The following is a 14533-nucleotide window of genomic DNA, read 5'->3' on the forward strand; positions in this document are numbered from 1 at the left end:
TCCCCCATCAGAACCCCTTCTCATGGAAGATGACTCTCAGGGTTGTCAGCGCACTCCATTTATTTGCTGCAATTCATCCCTTCCCATGTAACCAACCATAAATAGCTTCTGGTGAGGAAGAAGCAAGCTCCAGGCAGGAGCCAACCCATAGTCTCTTGTGAGTTGTTAGGCAATGCTTGTAACCTCTTAGCCTAGGCCAGTCGGAAAATGCAATGAAGGAATAGAATTTCTCGTAGTAAGATAGCATTTGTTTCTTATGTTGTTGGTACTTTTGTCTTCTGTGCAAAACTTGCAGGTTTCCATCGCAGGAATGCTGTTCTCACCAAAGCAGTCACGATAATGAGTGCCTTTGAGATGCTCGGAGAGAAATGTTCTGCGGTTCCTTCTGAATTACAGCTGTTCCTGAAATAAAAAGCGTTTTCCAATGCACTGAGCTGTGTGGGTGACCCATACGTGAGGCAGAGGGAAAAATGCAGGTGACGGTTCCTGACGTGCCTGTTGGTTCAGGTCACTCACTCCTGGGCCGTGCATCACCCGGCGTGGTTCAAGAGCAGGCTTATCCCACAGCAGCCATCGGTGTGGTGTGCCTTGCTCTTGAACTTGGTTTAAACCCAGACGAAACCATGGATTATTAGTGAAAGCCTGATTGCTGGTAGTTTGATACTACAATTGTAATGTTAATAGGCAGGGAGAGAGGGATGCGGGAAGCAGGTGTGTGACTTCTGTGAACAGCGGCAGCGCAGGCGTGTGTGACCCTAGGAATCCAGGGCACAGGAAAGCCTTTGCTTCTGATCCAGCCTATTGGTCTCAGAGGAGCTTCCTAAAGGACGAGAACGGTGTGCTCATCTCCGCAGGATCCAGCAGTTCCGTGGGCCAGGTAAGCCTTGAGTCAAAGAACCAGCTGGAAGCAGCTGTCACTAATACGCAGCTGGAGGCCGGTCAGTTCCTTTATCTCCCGTTATTAACATCCATGTCAGCGTAACGCAAAAGACCGGCATTTATCACTTTCCTGGTGTGAAGCAGTGGCTAGATTTTATCTACGTGTCTTGTCACCCTGGAACTGAGTGTTGCTGTCAAGTGTGCTTGCCAGTCTTGATTGCTAATTTAAACTGCTAGTGAGGGCTCTCCTGGCAGAGAGCAGTGCTTGTGTGTGCATTTGGTGGCTCGCTTATGAAGAGGAGGCACTTGATGGTTTGTTAGAGAGAGGTCTCTGGTGATCATGGTCAGGGAGTGCTGGAGAGCGCCTGGCAAGGTTATAACGCCACGCTGCTGGCGTACGGTCAGAGGGGCTCAGGGAAGAGCCCATGAGCGACGATCGGGTATGGTGCGAACAGAGGCTGGGTGCCCGTTGTGCGCCAAGAGCTCTTCAAAGCCCCCCGCACTCGGGAGAACCACAAGCAGTGCCAGGTGGGATTAGCACAAAGTGATGCTACATGGAGTAAATGGGTCGCACTGATCACCCAGCGGGCTTGAATAGGAAACCCCAGCGGCCCAGGAGTCTTGGAAGTGACCATGGGCTGGCCAGAAGGCAAAGACTTTGGAATATCCCCAGAGGAGGGGGTGCCACGTGCTGAAGAGGCCCCACTGTATAACAAACTCTCAGAAGATGAAAAGCAACACGCCCTGTTCATTGTAAGCGCCATGTGCTTACAATGGTGGATGCAGCGACCGGCTGGCTGGAAACATATCCCATCCCCCCCACCCCTGCCCAGACACCATCCTGGGTCTGGAAAAACAAGTCCTGAGGCGACATGGCACCCCAGAGAGTGGTCAGACAACGGACTCATTTCCGAAACAACCTCATAGACACCTGGGCCAAAGAGCGCGGCACTGAGTGGGTGTATCACACCCCCTGTCACGCACCAGCCTCTGGGAAAATGGAGCGGTACAATGGACTGTTAAAAACTACGCTGAGAGCAAGGGGGGGTGGGACATTCAGGCCCTGGGATGCACATTTGGCAAAAGCCACGTGGTTAGTCAACACGAGGGGATCTGCCAGGCGAGCTGGCCCTGCCCAGTCAGAAATCCTACATGCTGTGGGAGGGGATGGAGTCCCTGTAGCGCACACAAAAAGTAAGCTGGGCAACACAGTCTGGGTCCTCCCTGCCTCAGGCAAAGGCAAAGCCATTCGTGGGATTGCTTTTGCTCGAGGACCTGGGTGCATATGGTGGGTGATGCGGGAGGACGGAGAAGTCCGATGTGTGCCTCAAGGGGGTTTGATTTTGGGCGAAAACAGGCAATGAACTGAATGGCGCAATGCGAACTGCTATATAATACTGTGTGTCACCTCTGTGTTGCATCCATGATATCAGAGTACGAGCCTCCCAAGCCATGGACGATAAACTGCGACACAAGCAGAGTGCAGCAGTGACGGAACGGTGCCTGACTCGGCGTGCAGCAGCCCAGGTATGGGACCTGGGCATGGCGTGAGCGGTGTGGAATAGGGGGAGGCGGCTGTGCTGGTTTTGGCTGAGAAGGGGTTAATTCTCCTCACCGTGGGGGGCGGCTGCCTTTCCGGCTTCCCGCGCTCTGCCGCGGGGGGGGTGGGGGGGGGGGGGCTGGGAGGGGCGGGGCCGCGGTGGGGGCGGCTGACCCCGACTGGCCAGTGGCAGGTTCACTCCATACCACGTGACACCACGACCAGGATATTAAGGGGGGGGGGGGGGGCAGTTGCGGCTCGGGAGCGGCGCGGCGGCGGGTCGGCGGTGGGGGAGCGGCTGCGGCGCGTGGGGTTTGTTCCGGCGGTTCGTTCCCCCTCTCCCGCCCCCCCCCCCTTCCCACCCCTTTCCCCCCACCCCGCGGGGCTTTGCGCCTCTCGTTGTTCTCCTTTCCATTGCATTTCTGTTGTTGTTTCTTTTAATTTCATTTATGAAACTGTTCTTATCCCAACCCACGAGCGTTACCCTTCTGATTCCCTCCCCCATCTACCGGTGGGAGGGGGCGAGCGACTGTGTGGGGCTGAGCTGCCGGGCAAACCACAGGCCCTAGAAGTGAAGTTTTGGAATTTAAAACTGAGGCTTTTAGCTTTAAAAGTGGGGTTTGGACCCTGACAGTGAGGGTTGGGGCCTATAGATGAGGCTTTTAGCCTTATACGAGGGGTTTGGATTCTAAAATGCACGGTTTTCAAAGAAAAAATGCTGGTTAGTGCATGAAAGGACCGGAGTCGATGCTAAAAGTGAGGGTTTGGGACCGAAAGAGGAGGCACTGAGCGTTACAGGTGGGGTTTGGATGCTGGAAGTGCGGCTTCGGGTGTTAAAACTGAGGCTTTGACTTTTAAAAGAGGAATTTGAACCCTGAAAGTGAGGGTTTGGCTGTTACAAATGAGGCTTTGAGCGTTAAAAGAGGGGTTTGGACCCTAAAAGTGAGGTTTGCAGTCCTAACTATAAGGCTTTGATGTTAAAAGAGGAGTTTGGGTGCTTTAAAGTGAGTCTTTGGGACCTGGAAATGAGGCTTTGAGCGTTAAAATAAAGGTTTGGACAACGAAAGGGAGGGTTTGGAATTTTAAAATGAGGGTTAGTCCATGAAAAGGATGGGTTTGGGACCTCTGAATGAGGCTTTGTGCCTGAAAAGTGGGGTTTGGACGCTTGAAGTGAAGGTTTGGACCTAAAAACTGAGGCTTTGAGAGTTAAAAGAAGGCTTTGAACCCTGAAAGTGAGGGTTTGGCTGTTAAAAATGAGCCTTTGAGCTTTAAAAGAGGGGTCTGGACAATAAAATGGAGGCTTTTGAACTTAAAAATGAGGGGTTGTCCCTAAAAAGGAGGGGTTTGGGTCCTAAAAGTGAGGGTTTGGGACCAAAAAATGATGCTTTGAGCCCTAAACCATGATTTAGACCCTAAATGTGAGGCTTTGCAAGATATAAATGAGGTTTTGTCAGTAAAAAAGACAGGTCTGGACCCTAACAGTGAGGGTTTGGGACATCTAAATGAGTCTTTTAGATTTAAAAGAGGGGTTTGCACTCTAAAACTCATGGTTTGCAACAAAAAACCTATAGTTTGAGCAATAATATAGTCGATTTGATGCTAAAAGTGAGGGTTGGTTTGGCACCTAAAAATGAAGCACTGAGCGCTAAAAGAGGGGTTTTGATGCTGAAATGGAGGCTTTAGCTGTGTTAAGAGGGCTTTGGGTCCTAAAAGTGAGGGTTTGGGACTCCTAAATGAGGCTTTGTGCCTTAAAAGTGGGGTTTGGACCCACAAGACAGGGTTTGGCTGTTAAAAAAGGAGGCTTTGTGCCTTAAATGAGGGGTTTCGACCTTGAAAGTGAGGGTTTGGGACTGAAAAAATGAGGCTTTGAGTGTTGAAAGACGGGCTTGGGACATAAAACCCTCCCTTCTAGCATCAAATCCTGTCTATTAATGCTCAAATCATGATTTTTTCCTTCCAAACGGTACGTTTTAGAGTCAAACCCCCTTGTTTAAGGCTCAAAGCCTCATTTTTATGTGCCAGACCCTCACATTCAGGTTTCAAACCCCCCTTTTAACACTCAAAGCCTCATTTCTAGGTGCCAAAGTTTCACTTTTAGCACCCAAACCTGAGCTCACTTTTAGGAGCCAAGACCTCATTTTTTATGTCCAAAGCCCTATTTCCACTGCAAAGCCTCATTTTTACATCCCAAACCCTCATGTTCAGGGTCCAAACCCCTCTTTTTACCACCCAAAGCCTCACTTTCAGTGTCTAAACCCGTTTTAAACCTTGCAGCCTCTGCTTATGGGGTCCCACAGCCTCTGGTTCTGGGGTCCTGCCGCCCCTCATTTTTTGAGTTCCAAACCCCTCTTTTAAGGCTCAAAGCCTCCTCTTAAGGTCCCAGACCCTCACTCTCAGGGTGCAAACCTGTCATTTTTATTCTCAAAGCCTCTTTTATATCTTGCAAAGCCTCACGTTTAGCTGCCAAACACATCTTTTAAGGCTCAAAGCCTCAGTTTTCTTTTCTAAACCGCCACTTTCAGGGTCCAAACTGCTCTATTAAGCATTAAAACCTCACTTTTAGGTATCAAAACCTCATTTGTAATGTCCAAAGCCCTATTTTCAACTGCAAACCCTCATTTGTAGATCCCAAACCCTCACTTTCAGGGTTGAAACACCTCTTTTAAGGCCCAAAGCCTTATTTTAGGTCCCAAAGCCTCATTTTTTTTGTTCCAAACCCGTGTTTTAAGGCTCAAAGCTTCATTTTTAACTCCCAAACCCTCACATTGACGGTCCAAACCTGTCTTTTGGGTTCAAAGCCTCATTTTTATCACTCGAAGCCTCACTTTCATGGTCCAAACCCCTCTTTTAATGCCCAATGCCTACTTTTAAAGTCCCAAAGCCTCACTTGTAGCATCCAAAGCCTCGCTTCTGGGTGCCAAAACCTCATTTTTTAGATCCAAAGCTCTATTTTCACCCTCAAAGCCTCATTTTTGTATCCCAAATCCTCACTATCACGGTCCAAACCTGTCTTTTAGGTTCAAAGCCTCAGTTTTAGGTCCCAAACCCACATTTCCAGGGTCCAAACCTGTCTTTTAGGTTCAAAGCCTCAGTTTTAGGTCCCAAACCCTCACTTTCAGGGTCCAAACCTGTCTTTTAAGGCTCAAAGCCTTATTCTAAGTCCCAAACCCTCATTTTTGGTGTTCCAAATTCCTGTTTTAAGTCTAAAAGCCTCCTTTTCATATCCCAAACCCTCACTTTCAGGGTCCAAACCCCTCTAGTAAGGAATAAAGCCTCATTTTTAGGTGCCAAACCCTCACTTTTCAGGTCCAAACCTGTCTTTTTTAGGGTCAAACCCTCATTCTTAGGTCCCAAGCCCTCACTTTTAGGGTTCAAACCCCAGTTTTAAAGCTCACAGCCTCATTTTTACCACCCAAAGCCACACTCCAAGCATCCAAACCCCTCTTTTAACGCTCAGTGCCTCCTTTAAAGGCCCAAAGCCTCACTTGTAGCATCCAAAAGCTCACTTTGAAGTGCCAAAACCTCATTTTTACTGTCCAAAGCCCTGTTTTCACCTGCAAAGCCTCAGTTTTAGGTCCCAAAGCCTCACTTGCAGGGTCCAAACCCCTCTTAATACTCAGTGGCCTCCTTTTTAGGTCCCAAAGCCTCCCATTTAGCATCAAATCTGCTCTATTAATGCTCAAACCGTGCGTTTCAGTCCAAACCCCTTGATTAATCCTCAAAGTCTCATTTTTAACAGCCAAGAGGGGCCCAAACCCCTTTTTTAATGCTCAGTGCCTCCTTTAAAGCCCCAAGCCCTCACATTTAGGTACTAAAACCTCATTTTTATTATCCAAGCCTCCTTTTTATATCCCAAACCTTTACTGTTGGCATCGAATGAGGTCTTCTAATGCTCAAACCGTCATTTTCTCTTTCCACACTGAGTTTTAGAGCCCAAAGCCATCTTTTAACGCACAAAGCCTCATTTAGTGGTCCCAAACCCTCACTGTTAGGGTCCAAACCTGATGTGAGGCTCTTCGCTCTTGCTGCAAAAGCTATTTCAAATCACAGCTTTGAATAAGAAACACTATACTAGGTTTGTTCCAAGTACATTCATCATCCACTTGTTTCTTTCAATATCTGATCATTTCTATTCAAGGCAAGTAAGAACAGGGTCTCTCCCAATGTCAGGCAACACTGGACCTGTCCAGCAAGCGTCAGTCATACTAGAGAGACAGTAAAAAGCTGAGTATTGTAAAACTCCTGCTTCGGCCCTATTGGTGAGAGAACTTTTGAAGGGAAATATTTCTGACCTTCAAGTCAGTCAAAAGCCAAAGTCAGTCAGCTATTGCATTTCCTCTGGCTGTGGTTCCACGAATGGATCACACTCAGGTGGAATAAATCTGCTTGAGATGCTTGCAAGCACAAATGCTTACAAACCAAATCATTTCTCTTAGTCTGGCACTGCTTAGCTCATGCAAGGACGTAAGTTTACTTGGTTTAGGTGTAAGGACGTCAGCGGCAAGTCCTCTGGAACCGGGGCTGGAAGTTGTATTTTAGCTTTACGTATCTGGAAATCACAACTCCTCCTCCTTTTTCTTGTTCACTAAGTAGCATCTACGTGAAGGGCATGAACAAACGTAGGCGAGTGCACAGAAACGTTCACCGTCCTTTAACTCTGCCGCATTTCCGATTTTTAACATTATTGTATTTGTGTGTATATACCATATATTAAGTTTATTGGTTAATTTCATATTTGATAAAAATAGTCCATTTGCTTTCCCCTGCCGTTTAATTTTAATGGTGTTTACTGACTGTGACAGAAATGTACTTTGTTCACTCAACACACTTTCCCCTGCGCTTTAATAGCCTACTTTTTACTAAAGCATATTTTCACATTTTCTTGCCGTGTCAATATTCCAAACATCCATTTTGCACAAAGTATTTCACCAAGTAATTACGTTTGGCTGCTCCTTGGCTACTGGCTTGTTGTGGTTTAGCGGCAGCTCAGCCCCACACAGTCGCTCGCTCACTCCCCCACCGGTAGATGGGGGAGAGAATCAAAAGGGTAACGCTCGTAGGTTGGGATAAGAACAGTTTAATAACTAAAATTAAAAGAAACAACAGTAGAAATGCAATGTAAAGGAGAACAACGAGAGGCGCAAAGCCCCGGGTGAGGGGGAAGGGAGGGGAGGGGAGAGGGGGAACGAACCGCCGAAACAAACCGCACGCGCCGCAGCCGCCCGCCGACCCGACGCCGCGCCGCCTCCGCGCTGCCACTGCCCCCCCTCAATATATTGGCCATGGTGTCACATGGTATGGAATGAACCTGCCATTGGCCAGTCGGGGTCAGCCGCCCCCACCATGGCCCTGCCCCTCCCAGCCCCCCCTGCCACGCCACGCGGCAGAGCGCGGGAAGCTGGAAAGGTAGCCGACCCCCACAGTGAGGAGAAATAACCCCTTCTCAGCCAAAACCAGCACATTCTCCACCCCTTATTCCATACCATTTACACCATGCCCAGGTCCCATATGATGCAATACAACCGTACCAACCACCACCCCTCCCCTTCCCATCCTTTAACATAATACACAGACATCATTCCCTTAGTTCATGGATCTTCCCTGTAAAATGTCCATTAAAATGTCCATTGAGTTCACCCAGTCCATGACTCTGGGCTCCATCTGTTGTATCAGTCTTTCTGGGTGGGAGAGATGGTGTGTGGCGTTGGGTTGCTGCATACCGAGTCAGTCATCGTTCCATCACTGCTGCATGGCTTGTTTCATAGTTGATCTTCCATGGCTTGGGAGGCTCGTACTCTGATATCATTGATACAACACAGAGGTGACACACAGTATTATATAGCAGTTCGCATTGTGCCATTCAGTTCATTGACTGTTTTCACCCAAAATCAAACCCCCTTGAGGCACACATCGGATTTCTCCATCCTCCCGCATCACCCACCATATGCACCCAGGTCCTCGAGCAAAAGCAATCCCACGAATGGCTTTGCCTTTGCCGGAGGCAGGAAGAACCCAGACTGTTTTGCCCAGCATACTTTTTGTGTGCACTACAGGGACTCCATCCCCTTCCACAGTATGTAGGATTTCTGACTGGGCAGGGCCAGCTCGGTTGGCAGATCCCCTCGTGTTGACTAACCACGTGGCTTTTGCCAAATGTGCATCCCAGGGCCTGAATGTCCCACCCCCCCTTGCTCTCAGCGTAGTTTTTAACAGTCCATTGTACCGTTCAATTTTCCCAGAGGCTGGTGCGTGACAGGGGGTGTGATACACCCACTCAGTGCCGTGCTCTTTGGCCCAGGTGTCTATGAGGCTATTTCGGAAATGAGTCCCGTTGTCTGACTCAATTCTCTCTGGGGTGCCATGTCACCACAGGACTTGTTTCTCAAGACCCAGGATAGTGTTCCGGGCAGTGGCGTGGGGGACAGGGTATGTTTCCAGCCAGCCAGTCATTGTTTCTACCATTGTAAGCACATGGCGCTTGCCTTGGCGGGTCTGTGGGAGTGCGATATAGTGAATTTGCCAGGCCTCCCCATATTTATATTTCAGCCATCGTCCCCCACACCACAGAGGCTTTACCCGCTTCGCTTGCTTGATTGCAGCGCATGTGTCACATTCGTGGATAACCTGCGCAATAATATCCATGGTGAAGTCCACCCCTCGATCACGAGCCCACCTGTATGTTGCATCTCTCCCTTGATGGCCTGAGGTGTCATGGGCCCGCCGAGCTAGAAATAGTTCACCCTTATGCTGCCAGTCCAGATCCACCTCAGCCACTTCAATCTTGGCAGCCTGATCCACCTGCTGGTTGTTTCGATGTTCTTCAGTGGCTCGACTCTTGGGGACGTGAGCATCCACATGCCGTACCTTTACAACCGGGTTCTCTACCCGGGCAGCAATATCTTGCCACAATGTGGCAGCCCAGATGGGTTTGCCTCTGCGCTGCCAGTTGCTTTGCTTCCATTGCTGCAGCCAGCCCCACAAGGCATTTGCCACCATCCAGGAGTCAGTATAGAGATAGAGCACTGGCCACTTTTCCCGTTCAGCGATGTCTAAGGCCAGCTGGATGGCCTTTACCTCTGCAAACTGGCTCCATTCACCTTCTCCTTCAGCAGTTTCTGCTACTTGTCGTGTAGGACTCCATACAGCAGCCTTCCATCTCCGGTGCTTTCCCACAAGGCGACAGGACCCATCAGTGAACAGGCCATATTGCTTCTCATCTTCTGGCAGTTTGTTATACAGTGGGGCTTCTTCAGCACGTGTCACCTCCTCCTCTGGTGATAATCCAAAATCTTTGCCTTCTGGCCAGTCCATAATCACTTCCAAGATTCCTGGGCGACTGGGGTTTCCTACTCAAGCCCGCTGGGTGATCAGTGCAACCCATTTCCTCCACGTAGCATCAGTTGCATGGTGTGTAGAGGGGATGTTTCCTTTGAACATCCAGCCCAGCACTGGCAGTTGGGGTGCCAGGAGCAACTGTGCCTCAGTACCAACCACTTCTGAAGCAGCTCAGACCCCTTCATATGCTGCCAATATCTCTTTTTCAGTTGGAGTATAGCGGGCTTCAGACCCTCTGTATCCCCGACTCCAAAACCCTAGGGGTCGACCCTGGGTCTCCCCAGGTGCTTTCTGCCAGAGGCTCCACGTAGGGCCATTCTCCCCGGCTGCAGTGTAGAGCACATTTTTTACATCTTGTCCTGCCCGGACTGGCCCAAGAGCTACTGCATGGACTATTTCTCGTTTAATCTGTTCAAAGGCTTGTCGTTGCTCAGGGCCCCATTTGAAATCATTCTTTTTCCGGGTCACTTGATAGAGAGGGCTCACGATCAGACTGTAATTTGGAATATGCATTCTCCAAAAACCCACAACGCCCAAGAAAGCTTGTGTTTCCTTTTTGCTAGTTGGTGGAGACATGGCTGCTATTTTGTTGATCACATCCATTGGAATCTGACGACGACCATCTTGCCATTTGATTCCTAAGAACTGGATTTCTCGTGCAGGTCCCTTCACCTTACTTTGTTTTATGGCAAAACCAGCCTTCAGAAGGATTTGGACTATTTTCTCACCTTTCTCAAAAACTTCTTCCGCTGTGTTGCCCCACACAATGATGTCATCAATGTACTGAAGGTGTTCTGGAGGTTCTCCCTGTTCCAGTACAGTCTGAATCAGTCCATGGCAAATGGTAGGACTGTGTTTCCACCCCTGGGGCAGTCGATTCCAGGTGTACTGGACGCCCCTCCATGTGAAAGCAAACTGTGGCCTGCACTCTGCTGCCAGAGGGATGGAGAAGAATGCATTAGCGATATCAATTGTGGCATACCACTTGGCCGCCTTTGACTCCAGTTCGTATTGAAGTTCTAGCATGTCTGGCACAGCAGCACTCAACGGTGGAGTGACTTCATTCAGGCCACGATAGTCTACTGTTAGTCTCCACTCTCCATTAGACTTCCGGACTGGCCATATGGGACTGTTAAAGGGTGAGTGGGTCTTACTGATGACTCCTTGGCTCCTCAGTTGGTGAATGAGTTTATGGATGGGGATCAGAGAGTCTCTGTTGGTGCGATATTGCCGCCAGTGCACTGTTGCGGTGGCGATTGGCACCTGTTGTTCTTTGACCTTCAGCAACCCCACCACAGAAGGGTCCTTTGAGAGACCGGGCAAGGTAGACAGCTGTTCAGTTTCCTCCGTCTCCAAGGCAGCTACACCAAAAGCCCACTTGTAACCTTTTGGGTCCTTGAAATACCCTCTCCTGAGGTAGTCTATACCAAGGATGCACGGAGCCTCTGGGCCAGTCACAATGGGGTGCTTCTGCCACTCATTGCCAGTGAGGCTCACTTCGGCCTCCAGTACAGTTAGCTCTTGGGATCCCCCTGTCACTCCAGCAATGCTGATGGGTTCTGCCCCTATATAGTTTGATGGCATTAAGGTGCACTGTGCGCCGGTGTCCACTAAAGCTTTATACTCCTGTGGGTCAGATGTGCCAGGCCATCGGATCCACACAGTCCAGTAAACCCGGTTATCCCTTTCCTCCACCCGGCTGGAGGCAGGGCCCCTCTAGTCCTGATCATGGCAGTCACAACTCACTTCCTGTAAATGTGAATCAGGAGTCCCTCTATTACACTTAGAAATAAAATCTGCGCTTCTACTCCTCTGTCTGGGGACTTGCTCGCTGGAAACTGGAGCAGCAGCTTTCCTGGAAGAGCCTCCCTGAGTGACTGTTCTTCCTTGCAGTTCATGTACTCGTGCCTGTAGGGTCGAAGTAGGCTTGCCATCCCACCTCATCATGTCCTCTCCGTGGTCACGCAGGTAGAACCATAGGGTGGCCCGTGGTGTGTATCCCCTTCTTTGAGCCAAAGGACGCTTATTCCTAACAGCTGAGACACTGCTCTGTCGAGGTGGGGAGTAGGACAGATCTTCTTTGAGTTGCTGGACCTCTTGGGATAGTTTCTCCACAGCAGAGACAAGCGAGGAAGAGATATTTGTGTCGTAATCCCGGAGTCTATCTATCACCTCTGCCACCGTTGGTGTCTCGTCATCTTTCCAGGACATCACTGCCAATGAGTTTGCATGCGAAGATGGTGCGCTCCGTACAAACTTCCGCCACATGGGTCGTGTGCACTTGGCTTCATCTGGATCTTTGGATGACCGTTGATCATCCAGGTCACCATAAATCACCTCAAACACAGCTAATTCCCTTAGATACTGGATGCCTTTCTCCATAGTTGTCCATTTTCCTGGACGATATGTAACATCTTCTTTAAAGGGATACCTTTCCTTCACTCCAGACAGGAGTCGCCTCCAGAGGCTGAGGGCTTGTGGTTTTTTTCCAATTGCTTTGTCAACGCCCCCTTCCCCAGAAAGGGATCCCAATTGTTTGGCTTCTTTTCCCTCTAGTTCCAGGCTACTGGCCCCATTATCCCAGCATCAGAGCAGCCAGGTGACAATGTGCTCACCTGAACGACGGCTATAATCTTTTCGCATATCTCGCAACTCGCTTAAGGACAGGGATCGGGTGGTCTCTATTTCATTTATTACTTCTCCCTCCTCTCCCCGCGATGGCCCTGGTTCTTCATCATCCCGTTCTAAACGAGTTGATGTCCGCTTCCAATATTTCGTCTTGTGTATGGGGGCAACTGATACCGGTACGGGTTTATTTTCTGAGCTAGCTCCGGTACTTGTTGTGGGGGTTTGAGTGGCTGCAGTGCCTGTTGTCAGGGCTGGATTGCCTACAGTGCCAGTCACTTTGCATTTCAATCCAGAGACATTCTCTTCCCCCTGGGGGCACTGAATACTGTTGAGCAGGGCTCGGTATGCATGGGCCAGACCCCAGCACGTTGCAGTTATCTGTGTCTCTCTGGAGTTCCCAGCGTAACAACATACTTTCTCCAAATATTCTACTAGTTTTTTAGGATTCTGCACTTGCTCGGGGGTGAAACTCCAAAACACTGGGGGTGCCCACTGCCCTAGGTATTTGCCCATGCTATCCCACATGCCCTGCCACTCGTAACTATCAAGCCTCGGGGCAGATTTCTGGGTGATATTCTTAAGTTGCTTAGTCAAAACCAAAACAACATGCCCAAAAACTAACAATAAGTGCACCTTAACCACCCAAGGATGTTCAAGATACAAAAACGTTGTTGTAACAAAGGCACAGACATCATAGAACAAAGTTGCAAAGGTATTATTCTGTATTTCCTCCATATAAAATCTCTCAGAGGAGGAGGTATAATTGCTAATTGCCTCAACAAGGTGGTATCCGAAGTACAGTAACGGTTTCAGCAAAAACCCCAAATACCAGATAAAGCTGAAAACGAGTGTTTGTATAACAAATCTTGTAGGCAAAACATTACTAATCACAGCAGAACACAGCAGACTCAACAAACCAACACCGATTTTTAACATCAACTGCAAAAAGGACAACATGGTGCTGTGACCAGCAGCTGTTGTTATCTCCAACCCTTGAGCCCCACGTTGGGCGCCAAAAAGACTGTCGTGGTTTAGCGGCAGCTCCGCCCCACACAGTCGCTTGCTCACTCCCCCACCGGTAGATGGGGGAGAGAATCAAAAGGGTAACGCTTGTGGGTTGGGATAAGAACAGTTTAATAATTAAAATTAAAAGAAACAACAGTAGAAATGCAATGTAAAGGAGAACAACGAGAGCCGCAAAGCCCCGGGGCAGGGGGAAGGGAGGGGAGGGGAGAGGGGGAACGAACCGCCGGAACAAACCGCACGCGCCGCAGCCGCTCGCCGCCCGCCGACCCGACGCCGCGCCGCCCCCGCGCTGCCACTGCCCCCCCTCAATATATTGGTCATGGTGTCACATGGTATGGAATGAACCTGCCATTGGCCAGTCGGGGTCAGCCGCCCCCACCATGGCCCTGCCCCTCCCAGCCCCGCCCCCGCCACGCGGCAGAGCGCGGGAAGCTGGAAAGGCAGCCGCCCCCCACGGTGAGGAGAATTAACCCCTTCTCAGCCAAAACCAGCACAAAGCCTAATTTTTAACAGCCAAACCCTCACTCTCAGGGCTCAAATCACTCTCTTGACTCTCAAAGTCTCAGTTTTCAGTTCCAAACCTTCACTTTCAGGGTCCAAACCCCACTTTTAAAACACAAGGCTCATTCAGTGGTCCCAAACCCTCACTGTTAGGGTCCAATCCTGTCTTTAGGCTCAAAGCCTGTTTTAGATCCCAAACCCTCACTTTGGGGATCCAAACCCCTCCGTTTCATGGAGTAACCCTCATTTTTAAATACCAAACTCTCCCTTTCATTGTTCAAACCCTTCTTTTAATGCTCAAAGCCTCATTTTCAGGTCCCAAACACTCACTTTATAGCACCCAAACCCCTCTTTTAACCTCAAAGCCTTATACTTAGGACTGCAAACCTCACTTTTAGGGTCCAAACCCCTGTTTTAAAGCTCAAAGCCTCATTTGTAGGAGCCAAACCCTCACTTTCAGGGTCCAAAGCCCCATTTTTACACTCAAAGCCTCAGTTTTAACACCCAAAGCCACACTTCTAGGAACCAAAGCCCTCATTTAACAGTCAAATCCTCATTTGTAACACCCAACGACTCACGTTCAGTGTCCAAACCCCTATTTTAATACTCATTGCCGCCTTCTTA

Source organism: Phalacrocorax aristotelis, unplaced genomic scaffold, assembly GCF_949628215.1.
Source record: "Phalacrocorax aristotelis unplaced genomic scaffold, bGulAri2.1 scaffold_34, whole genome shotgun sequence".
Taxonomy (NCBI): domain Eukaryota; kingdom Metazoa; phylum Chordata; class Aves; order Suliformes; family Phalacrocoracidae; genus Phalacrocorax; species Phalacrocorax aristotelis.